Below are 12,476 nucleotides of genomic sequence, written 5' to 3'. Positions count from 1 at the left end.
CCACAACTACCCTCTCCTGGTGGCCATCTTGTGGTGGCCATCTTTGTCTACATAGGGACAGCCATCTTTGACCACATGGAGTGGCCATCTTGTGTGAAGGCGTGCGGGTCAATTTGCATATTACCTCTTTATTATATAAGAGGATACCACAACAAAACAAGAAGAGATACATACTGAGATAAAGACTATATAGCAAAATAAAATTTATTTAAAATTTAGCAAATGTTAGAAAAATAAGATGAAGACAGGAGTGATGTTAGACCATGACATGCTTCTAAAAAGTTTCTATGAATTTGCTAGCCCTTCAGTCATTCACTTAACCCTTTGCACTCGCTTGCTTTTTTCTCGATTCCTTTATTCTATGCTAACCGTGTCGAGTCACACTTGACATCCGAGTGCAAAAGGTTAAGCCTCTGGGGCCCTTATGTGTTTATGTGTCTTACTCTTCCCCTAGACTGTGAGTTCTTGAGGACAGAACATTCATCTTAATCATGTCCGTAACTCCAGGGTCTTAAATAATGTCTAGCACTCATTAACACTCAATAAATGATTATTGAATAAATAAGTAAATGAGTGTTTCCATAGATATCATAGTCATTTTTATACCCCCTCTTAGTACTGAGTAATTTATATATACCATATGAAGTGATAGAGAGTTCAGAGAGAAAAATGCAAGTACTTGGAAATATGGTCATCCTTTTTAGGGAAAATATATTAATCTTTAGAAATATGTTGAATATCAAGGAAAAAAAACTTGGAAGAAAAGAAATGGAAAAAGAAGCCAGTGAAAGAGAGAAAGATAGCATCACAATAGGAAGGAATAGTAAGAAGATGGGGAAGACAGGAAGAATGATGAGTCAATAGCTCTGAATGCTCAAGAGAAGCAAGCTCTTCTTGAGTCTATGTTTTGCATTTCCTGTGCCCTTTATATAGTAGGTGCTAAATAAACATTGTTAAGTCAGAAGTTGGGCAGAGAAACTTTAAAGTGCCAAGTCAGGAGCACAGCGGGGTGAGTGCCTTCCTTGTCAGATTTAGTTAAAGCCTTCATGTGAACACATCTTCATATTATTTGCTATATTTATGTTTATATCAGCTTTAACCCATTTCCTGCTACCTGTGTGCCTAGACTCTATAGAGCTTTCAGAAGCAACCCCTTTATCTACATTTACCTACCCTGGTTGTTAGCTCTTTGAGGAATAGGCATTCCTTCCAGATCCCATTTGATTTCTTCACCTGCCTGGCATTCCTGACTTACTCATGTCCTAGGACACAACCTATGGATCCACCAGTCCAATCCTAGTTAGTATCTCACCTCACTCTGTAACTGTGCATATACCCACCTGTGCAGTTACACCATTCAGCAGCTCTCATCTCCTTCTCCAGTCCCAGCCCTGACCTCACTTAGATGTGATATACTCAGCGATTAAAATGCTCTTTTTCTCTTGGGCTAAGTGTTTGAAGACTATATTGCTTTGTGTATGTTTTTATCCAATATAGCTTAATTTAAAATCACTATAAATTCTTAAAAGACTGACAGTTGGTCGCAAAAGACAATAACTACTTTTAAATACTCTTTGTAAAATCTCTACCATGTTTTGTAAGAAATTACACTCAAATGTTTCTGATTTTAAAATTGCTCACTTATAATTGCTATTTAAGTCCAGGAAGCATTTCAACTTCATTTATAACATTTTTTATAAAGTTATTTCCCCCTTGAAAATCTCATAAAAGAAGCTTGTATCACATATATTTATTCTAAGAACTAGGAACTAGGTAGTTGCTAATTCAAACATATCCCCCCGTTGGATTGCCACCAATAAAACTGCTTCTTTTAGTTTGCAAAGTCATTCCTTTCTATCCATTTTCATGGGGGCAATCACCTTCTCTCCATCCAAATATCAAGGGGAAAAGAGGCACAATATAAAAATAAAAATGTAAAAATGGGGACTCCCAAATTGAAGTCAAAATCTAAACAGGCTACCACTTTCCTAAGCAAGTTGTCCAACAGTAAAAGATGGAGGTAGAAAATGCCTTGTGAGTTGAGTGGTTTTCACAGTGACTTTGGGAGTTTAAGAATTTCCCAGAAATTAGAGAAGTAAATTGTTAAATCCCTGACTGTGCAGCTTTAAGTACAAGACTTTACTGAACAACGTTTTAAATATAAATTCATCTAGTGAATGTAATTATTGTACTTTTGCATACAAGGGTCCTTCTGTTAACCAACTGAGGAAAATAAAGACCTGAACTACAAGTGTTCAGCAGTGAACTAAAACAACGCAGAATCTGATAATCTTTAAAATTATCACCAGGAAAGATTTTAAGAAATGCTAAAATTTAAGTGCTGGGGATGGAGCTAAACATTTTTAAATACTAGAATAGTAAAATTGTAAAGGTCCAAGAGATATCAGAAACTATTTTGTAAATGAGGGAAATGAGACCTCAAGTGTATCTGACTGTCAGTGAAATGATTTGAGTGTGTGATGATAGGTGCACAGACAATAAGAAAAATTATGTGTGAAGGTTAAAACTAAATGGGATTCGGTATAATTGTGATGCAATTACACAGTGGCCTTACCTGCAAGGACCCTAAGCTTCAGTCCAGCCTCACCTATAGCACACTCCTAGCTCCCTCTCCCTGAGTACAAAGAAGCTGGCAACAATGAAGGTGATAACATTTTTTTTTTAAATGGAAAATTCAAAGCTAGTGATAACAGCGGGAAAATGAAGAGGTGTGAGGTGTGAAAGCCAAAAAGCTCATGTTAGTTATAAGAATAAAAAATTGACTAATTTTAGACAGATTATTAGTAAAAAGTGTATAAGCACATTATAAACGTTTTTTTCAAGCATATAATTAAAAAAAGCATGTCCTAACCTATTTTTTAAAGTGTCTTTTTTAAAATTCAGTTTTGCCTTTTGTAAAGATTCATGTTAATTCAATCTACAGCAAGTAAGCTCCACTTCTTTAGAAAAGCAAATTATATTATGAAAAAAAATGCTTAGCAAGAGCTTTTGTTTTGCTCTTTTTGGGGTGACAGAGCTTCTAGATTATAGGCACCAGAGCTCACATTATCTCTCTGTGCATTGTGTTCTGCCTTTGCTACACTTCTTAGTAAATGGCCCTCAGTTGCACCCCCACCCCCCATAGCCAGCTGTGGTTCAAGGTGCTTAGCAGGCAGAGTTTGAGTTGGGTGGAGTGCTTGAAATTGTAATATTCAGTGCCTTCAGGCACCAGAGTTTGCTGTTGATAATGAAGATAATAAAAGGAGGGGAAAACCCAAAAGACTTCAAATAAGCCTCAGCATCAAAAGTTTCAAAACTCAGAGGCTGGTAATTTGAGTTAAGGATCTTTTATGGGCTGAACTTGACTTAATGTCCCACCCCTGCTTTACCAATAATACATTCAAAAGGGGGAAATTGAAACCATCTTTTGGAAATCAGATGAAGGAAAAAAAAATTAGTTCCATTTGGCCTAAAGAAGAAAAAGTAGAGAAGAGATTTGCTAATGATATCATGAGAGGGTTGGTGGACTTATCCTAACAAGCATTCATTAATAGTGTGAGTTATTTTCGTTAACAAATGAAGAAATTGGGTTAAATTTGAACAAATAAGCACATTCTAGTGAAAATTACTGAAAATGAACTATATAGGAAATATCCATCTCTGAATACTTTAACAATTAAATAGAAGACAGGAGAATAGATGATACTTCTTTTCGAGGTCATATCATGTATAAGCACATCAAAGTTCATCCTATCTAATAAAAGAGTAATATGCAAATTAACCATCATTCTGCTACACCCACAAGCCATGCCCACAAGCCAATCAGGAGCAAATATGCAAATAAACCCAACCAAGATGGCTACGGCCACAGAGAGCAGGAGGGAGGCTTGGGTTTCCCCGGCAATGGAGGAAGCCAAGATTTCTGCCTGCCCTTGCTGGCCTAGGCCTCCGCTTAAGGTTACAAAGTTTCAATTATAGAAGATACATAAATCCCAACAGAAATGGCTGCTGCCACGGAGCAAGCAGAAGGCTTGGCTCCGCTCCAGGCTACAAAGTTTCAATTGTAGAAAATAAATAAACCCCAGGTACCAGGGCCTCCTCTTGGGTCACCAGGGGGTGTGGGAGGGACCAGGCCTGCAAGGGAGGGCAGTTGGGGGCGATCAAGTCTGCAGGGGAAGGCAGTTAGGGGTGACCAAGCCGACAGAGGAGGGAAGTTGGGGGCGACCAGGCCTGAAGGGAAGGGCAGTTGGGAGGGACCCACGCCTGCAGGGGAGAGCAGTTGGGGGGGGACCAGGCCTGCAGGGGAGGGCAGTTAGGGGAAAACAGGCTGGCAGGAGAGCAGTTAAGCATCAATCAGGCTGGCAGGGGAATGGTTAGGGGGTGATCAGGCTGCAGGCAGAAGCGGTTAGGGGCAATCAGGAAGGCTGGCAGGCGAGCAGTTGGGAGCCAGCAGTCCTGGATTGTGAGAGGGATGTCTGACTGCCCGTTTAGGCCCGATCCCAGTGGGATCGGGCCTAAACGGGCAGTCAGACATCCCTTGAGGGGTCCCAGATTGGAGAGGGTGCAGGCTGGGCTGAGGGACACCCCCTCCATGCACGAATTTCGTGCATCGGGCCTCTAGTATTACATATTGATATGGAAGAAAATCTATTGTATTTGTTTTGTGTTCCCAAATTCCTAGTAATCTATTTTCCACAAAGAAGTAAGGAAAGCTCTCTGTGGGTAAAAGCTTCCCTTGCTGACCCTACAAGCAGCAGAGGATGAAGGAGGTGGGATGAGAAGCCTAGGAGAATAGAGGAAAGGATATATGAGAGTGCTCAGAATCAAGGACAGTCATCTCAACCCAAGGAAACACATGAGCCTGGAGTCAAGCAGACATCAGGGACTCATCTTCCACCATAGCCCAAGCTGCCCCATCAGAGGAATAGGACTTCTGGGAACCTGAATTAAAAGGTAAAGATAGTGGATACCATCTCTGACTGTCCTATACCTTGTCATCTGAGCCTGTTTGTGGAACCCCTGCCTTTCTTGAAAAAGCTTAAGTCTTTCCTAGCCAGTTTGGCTCAGTGGATAGAGCGTCAGACTGTGGACCAAAGGGTCCCAGGTTCGATTCTGGTCAAGGGCACATGTCTGGGTTGTGAGCTCGAACCCCAGTAGGGGGCGAGCAGGAGGCGGCCAATCAATGATTCTCTCTCATCATTGATGTTTCTATCTCTTTCTCCCTCTCCCTTCCTCTCTGAAATCAATACAAATGTATTTTTTTAAAAAAAGCTTAATTCAAGATAGAAAACATGATTTCTAGAATCTATTCCTTATTACATTAGCCAAAATATATTTTTCAAACTTTTCCTCTCCCTGAAGCTACCAGACTCTCTAAAACTTGGGAAGAATAATTACATCTGAACTATAAAATCTCAACTATAAATTCTCTAGAAGGCCATCCCTAAATACCACCTACTGCTCCGTTGGTATCCTCCTGTGGAAGCCTAAAAGTGCTCCCAGACCATACATTCATTAGATAAATTCCAAAGCTACACCTCATCCATGGCTAAGATTTTGCTCCCTTTTCTATTTCCCAACCCAAATTATACCCAAGTACATTGCCCAATATAGGTCTCCAGAGGTTAGGCGTTACAATTCACTGGCAACACTAACATATTCCACTAACAAATTTCCAACAACATAAGTATGCCCAAAATTTGCATATGAACTCCATCCCATTGTTAAGTTCCCAAAAGAAATTGTGAAGTCCAAAGATTACATTCTCTTGCATGTTCAAGTTCTAACAATTTAATGTACAAAAGAATTAAGACCCTTAATTCTTCCTTCCCAAGTTCTTATTCTACTTAGGCTCAGCTAAAGGACTTAGTCTCAAATATCTGGTAGAATCTGAGTTCTTTCAACCACTGCTGACTGGGATTTTTATCACTGAAATAAGTGTAATTTCTCGTGTTCCCCAACATTTCAAGAATCCAAAGACACACCTAGATTATCATGACAGGCAGTACTATGGTCGTAAAATTTAAAGCAAAACAAAACCCAGCTCCTAGAAAGTTTCTCAGGTGAAACTATTTCTTGAACATAATACTTAGTCTAGACCCACATTAATGTGGCCAAAGAAGCATAGCAGTGAATCATGGCACTTAGGAAAGAAGAATAGTCAGAGGGAAGAAGACCTCAATGTTAGTCTTGCCCAAGATGTCAGTCAGCTTATGTCAGTTATCTAAAGTTCATGACTATAAAATTAAACCCAATTGGGAGAAATTTCTAAAAAGAGATTAATTTCTCCTAAGAAGTTAATGTCACATTTGAGGGAAAATCCCAGCGCATACTACCTTTTCCGTCAGAGAGAGGTGTAGGAGATGTTGTTACCTTCTTAGAAAGTGTAGAAATTTACAGTGGTTACAGCACCAGTCACAAGATATTTGCATCTCCCCTTCAAGTCTTGTATTTCTGGTGCCCAGGTGCCATACCTAGTGTGGTATCTATTTGGACCATCATTATCACACCGATTTCAGAGCAAATATCTTCAGTCCTATGACGTAATGGCTGCTACTCCTATCTCTTGAAGTAGAATTGCTTGAGCTTGTGAAACCTTGTTTTATAGAAATGATATTACCTTACTTACTACATTTTTTTTCCTGCTGAAGTCTCACCCTCAGTAGATCCCTGAACTGAAGCTCCTACCATGTTTCAGAATATTTTCCTCCTAAGGATCTTGTAAAAACTGTAGTTTTTTTTTTACCTTATATCCTCAAAGCATATTGTCTTCCCTCAGATTTTGGATATTCAAGGCTTTTAGTTGAATTTCCTTCTCCTCCTCCTCCTCCTCCTCCTCCTCCTCCTCCTCCTCCTCCTTCTTCTTCTTCTTCTTCTTCTTCTTCTTCTTCTTCTTCTTCTTCTTTTTCAATCATAGGACCTATCTCTGGGGGTTCATTTTTCTCTTCTGCCCTATAAATTTTTCCCCAAAGACTCAGTTGAGATTCTAACTATTAAACCTAACGCTTAAATGGATCATTTTCTTACTTACCACAAATAGGAGTACCATGATTTTTGGACTTGAGTATCAGCAGTTAAGGGCCATTTGGGATGTTCTCATTTTTTAGTTATTATGAACTAGAGGCCCAATGCACAAAATTTGAGCAAAGAACTTGGCCCCTGCCACCGCAGCAGCAGCCTCGGCCCCCTCCGTCACAGTGGCTGCCTCTGCCTTGGCCCCCGCCACCGCAGCTTCGTCTGGAAGGTCGTCCAAAAGGACATCTGGTCTAATTAGCATATTATGCTTTTATTATTATAGATAATGCTGCTATGAACATTTGCTTATAAGTTTTTGTGAAAATCTGTATTTTCATTTATTTTGGGATGTTTGCTAGGTCATATGGTAAGAGTACGCTAAATTTACAATAAATTGCCAAACTATTTTCTAAAGTGGTGTTACCATTTTGCACTCACACTAGCAATGAATGAGTGTTGCAGTTACTCCCTATCTGGCCACGCTTTAATTTTGGCCATACCAGTGAGTGGGTAGTGCCATATTGTTGTGGTTTTAATTTCTATTGTCCTGATAAATAGTGATGCTGAACAGATTTTTCATGTTTATTATATTTGTTTCATATATCCAAACTAGTGGCAGACCCAGAGCCTAAAACTGGACCATATTCTGACTGGTAGTTAGGTAAGTGGATGACACCAGCTGGATTCGTGATAGCACAGTAAAATACAAATTCTGATGAGTTTGGTGTAAAGTTCTGTAACTTTCGTGACTGACTGTAACTATATCTCTTACATAAAATGCTTACCAGAAGGAACCTTAAAGGCAAAAGTTATTGATGTCAAGTTATTTTCTTGCTGGAGTAATGAGGAGGTAATTACCTTACTCTCAGGTTTTAGCAATGATGATTAGTAGAGCTGCAAATAAACAGAAAATTTAGTGGGAAGTAAAAGGATACGGTCTGAGTCCCAGAACTCAGATATCTAGCCCTCATTTCCACTGACCCTTTCATCCAAAAACAGTTTTAGCCATAGCTTCTCATGTGTGGTTAAAACTTGGATGACGAAGGGGATTGTATCATTGTCTCAGGGGTCAGGGGCAGAGTGGAGTGTTGGGAGAACACTGGAGGACAAGCAGGGGGTTTGGAGGTAGGGATGAGTCTTGATGAAGAGGGAGGAGAATGAAAAGGAAATGAATTAACAAACCTTCTTCCATAGAAGGTTCTCCTTCACTTGCTGCCCAGCCTTCTTTATCCTCTTCAGTATTCTTTGTGGGAGGAGGAAGATGGGTGCTATGAGGGGAGAATGAATGTTTATGGGGAGGATATAGAGTATTTGAACTTGGATTGAGTAAAATAAAGCAAGTGGGAAATGAGAAAAGCAATGGTGTCAAAAATAAGAGGCATTTTTGACACATTTTTGGCCTGCTTCTGATACTCACTGGGATTATAATCATAGGAAGTTTACTTCTTCAGACCATCTATAAAGTTAGACTGTGGATCTTAGGAGACTGTGGTTGGAGAGCTTGTGGAAATTCTGTGGCTGTTCTGCTGAACTTTATAAACACCTTTCTTTGTGATAATATTGGATACCTTAGACCTTGCCTTTACTCACTTGAAATGGATTATTCTAGACATTTGAAAATCTGGACAGTGGAATTTCTGCAACATTTTTCTGAAATACAAAATTCAACATAAATATTCCTTTATGGTGAATGAGTGGGGATTTAGTCAGTGAAGAGAAGGGTATTTGCAGGTAGGCATTTTGATCATTTTAAATCACTCCTTTGCTCATCACATACCCACAGAATTTACTCTCAAAGCTCTGTTTGAGCAATGTTAGGCTGGATCTAAGCTTCAACTGGAAGGCAGTGAGTGGTTATCATATTTTTTATGTTAATTCACTTGGGTTTCTTTACATTAAAAGAGAAATGCTTCCCAGAAATAGCCATTTTTCTTGACTGTTGCTAGGAAATAAATTCAGACTCCACAGCATTTAATATATACCATGGGATGGAGGGAAATAGAAGATCCCCACCCTGATTTCCATTAAAGGGAAAACTCTGACCCAAAACAATTTAATTAAGTCTAGTTCACTTTCCACATTAATAAAGTGAACAGCCATTAAACACTAATGTCAGCTTCTTTTAGGATTCTGGCAGGTCCTGTCAGGTAAAGCAAGAAAACAATTTTATTTCAAGTGACGGGGACCCAGTGGCACAAAAACAGGACGGGCTTGTGGCTTAGTGAGGCAATTGAGTCTTTTCTTAACATGGGTTCAAAATGTACTGATTTCCAAGTATAGACTGTTCTTCAGAAATGTGTTTATTATAATGGACCAACTAACAAACAACCAGTGGGGTCTACAGCTCCTTTCCATAAACATCACATAAAGGAAACTAGAATTGACAAAGTTGAGGTCACCATTGTGCACAGAACTGAAGTTCATACTGACCTGTTCTCTCGCCACCTTAGCATTTACTCTGCTAAGAGTAATGAGTGTCAGCCATTGAGTGGGCTGAAGTCTAAACCTAAGCATGACTTAGAGCATTTCCCATTGTCCAGAGAAATAATCTAAGGTGTAGACTTTCAGAAAAAAAGAATTAGAGCAGAGAGTGGGGAATCCTAAGTATAAGAACCTAGGTTGGGAGTAGAAGGAAAGATTCATAGGGAATACCCCAACCCCAAACCATGGTGGTTAGGGGACTGTGATAGGCTAAATAATGAAAGGGATCCAAGTCCTAAACCCTGGAACCTGTGAATTGCCTCATATGCCAAAAGGACTCTACAGATGCTTGCAGGTATGATTAAGGATTTTAAAAGTTATGGAGGATCATCCTGGATTATCAATATGAGCCCAAAATGCCCTTATAAGACAAAGCAGAGGCAGATTCAATGACAGAAGTGGAGAGAGCAGTATGACTACAGAGATTGGAGTGATGACAAGCCAAAGAATGATGGCAGTCAACAGAAGCTTTGAAAAACAAGAAAATGGATTCTCCTCTGGAGCCTCCAGAAGGACCAGACCCACCAACACCTTGGCTTTAGCCCAGAGAAACTGATTTCAGACTTGTGACCTCCAGGACTGTAAAAATCAATTTATGTTGTTTTAAACCACCAAGTTCCTGGTCATTTGTTACAGCAGCTATAGAAAATGAATGCAGGGGCAATATGAATTAAGAAAAAGAAAACGCTGTTTCATCAGGTTCTTGGAATGGGAAAATAAATATAAGGAGGAGATAGAAGAGATGTGCAGGCTGCTTAGACTAGGCTTTAGGACAAGCATGTCAAACTCGCAGGCTGAGGGCCACATGCGGTTCACAATGAATATTTTTGTGGCCCAGCCATATAACAGTATGTAAAAAACATTTTAATAAAAATTCATTAACTTGGCTCTCTGCTCCTCCTGTTCGTCAGACAGCCTCTCCTGCGCAGTGCCAGCAGCCACAACCCTGATACACAATGGCAAAGGTCAGAGTGAACAGATTTGGCCGCATTGGGTGCCTGGTCACCAGGGCTGCTTTTAACTCCGGCAAAGTGGATACTGTTGCCATCAATGAACCCTTCATTGACCTCAACTACATGGTCTACATGTTCCAGTGCAATTCTACTCAGGGCAAGTTCAAAGGCACAGTCAAGGCTGAGAACAGGAAGCTTGTCATCAATGGAAAGTCCATCTCCATCTTCCAGGAGCGAGATCCTGCCAACATCAAATGGGTAGATACTGGTGCAGAGTATGTTGTGGAGTCCACCAGTGTCTTCACTACCACAGAGAAGGCCAGGGCTCACTTGAAGGGCGGAGCCAAGAGGGTCATCATCTCTGCTCCTTCTGCGGATGCCCCCATGTTTGTGATGGGTGTGAACCATGACAACTCCCTCAAGGTTGTCAGCAATGCCTCCTGCACCACCAACTGCTTGGCCCCCTGGTCAAGGTCATCCATTTGGCATCGTGGAGGGACTCATGACCACAGTCCATGCCATCACCACCACCCAGAAGACCGTGGATGGCCCTTCTGGGAAGCTGTGGCGTGATGGCCAAGGAGCTGCCCAGAACATCATCCCTACTTCTACTGGCGCTGCCAAGGCTGTGGGCAAGCTCATCCCTGAGCTCAATGGGAAGCTCACTGGCATGGCCTTCCGTGTCCCACCCCCAATGTGTCGGTTGTGGATCTGACCTGCCGCCTAGAGAAAGCTGCCAAATACGATGACATCAAGAAGGTAGTGAAGCAGGCATCAGAGGGCCCCCTCGAGGGCATCCTGGGCTATACTGAGGACCACTTTGTCTCCTGTGACTTTAACAGTGACACCCACTCCTCCACCTTTGATGCTGGGGCTGGCGTTGCCCTCAATGACCACTTTGTCAAGCTCGTTCCTGGTGTGACAATGAATTTGGCTACAGCAACAGGGTGGTGGACCTTATGGTCCACATGGCCTCTAAGGAGTAAGAGTTCCCTGGACCACCAGCCCCAGCGAGAGGAAGAGAGGCCCTCAGATGCTGGGGAGTCCCTGCCCCAGATCGATCCCCCGACACACTGAGAATCTCCTAACCCCCGTTTCCATTCCAGACCTCCTGAAGAAGGGGAGAGGCGTAGGGAGCCCTACTTTGTCATGCATTATCAATAAAGTTCACTGTACCCAGCCGCCCCCCCCCAAAAAAAAATTCGTAACTTAATTTTTACAATATGCTGTTTAAACATAATTATTAATAATGAACTACAACGTTTGCTAATAACTGATTACTATAATCGTGTTGCATTCATTTCCCTTACATACCTCATGCGCAGGCACACCATTTCTCTCCACTAATACTAGCAGTGAATATTTTAGCAGCTGATTGCCACTTGTCATTAGTCTTGAACTGACTTGTTTGGTGTGTGCAACAGGAAATATTTCGCTTCCGGATAACAAGAAAAATAGGTTTATTTGCATTAAGCTTATTAATTTGGGCAGTTATTCAGTGTTTGGTAAGTTAATGTTCAAGAAAATATATTAATTTTTATTAAAATGTTCTATTATTTTATGTTAACGATTACTACTCATTTATTTCAATACTTTGTATTCAGCATGTCTCTATCGAAATAAACCTACCTTTCTATGAACATTGAAGCTTTTGTTTTTTTGCAGCCCACATAAACCTAAACCTTGTTTATTTGGCCCGTGTTAGCCTCTGAGCTTGACATGCTGCTTTAGGAGAAGGAAAAGAGGAAGGAGATGTTCAAGAACTGCCTCCAGGCATGTAGGAGGCACTGATAATGAGGAAAGGGGTTTTGTGTGTGTGTGTTTTTAATGAAGTTTTGCTGTGCTTTCCAAATTAAACCTATCCCCATTTTAGCATGTTCTCAAAAGACTGGGAAAATATATATTTTCTGTTAAAACTTATTTCTGATTGCAAGTCATTTCTTTCCATGTAACTCATGTGAAGAATGTGAATTTAACAAAGAAAAAGCTATAAGAAGGTGAGGATTTTCACTCATTTGAATTCAAGTT

General features: G+C 40.7%; 1 pseudogene across 1 annotated transcript; it reads left to right on the top strand.

The window, feature by feature from the left end:
- The first annotated feature begins 10,430 nt into the window (after positions 1-10,430).
- Positions 10,431-11,434, top strand: LOC307106014 (glyceraldehyde-3-phosphate dehydrogenase-like; annotated as a pseudogene). Its single transcript has one exon. The product of its transcript is annotated as a glyceraldehyde-3-phosphate dehydrogenase-like (transcript).
- Positions 11,435-12,476: the final 1,042 nt, after the last annotated feature.

This window comes from Cnephaeus nilssonii (genome assembly GCF_951640355.1).
Source record: "Cnephaeus nilssonii genome assembly, chromosome: 10".
Lineage (NCBI taxonomy): Eukaryota > Metazoa > Chordata > Mammalia > Chiroptera > Vespertilionidae > Cnephaeus > Cnephaeus nilssonii.
Note: the sequence above shows the minus strand (reverse complement) of the source record. Positions and strands in the feature narration are given on the sequence as shown.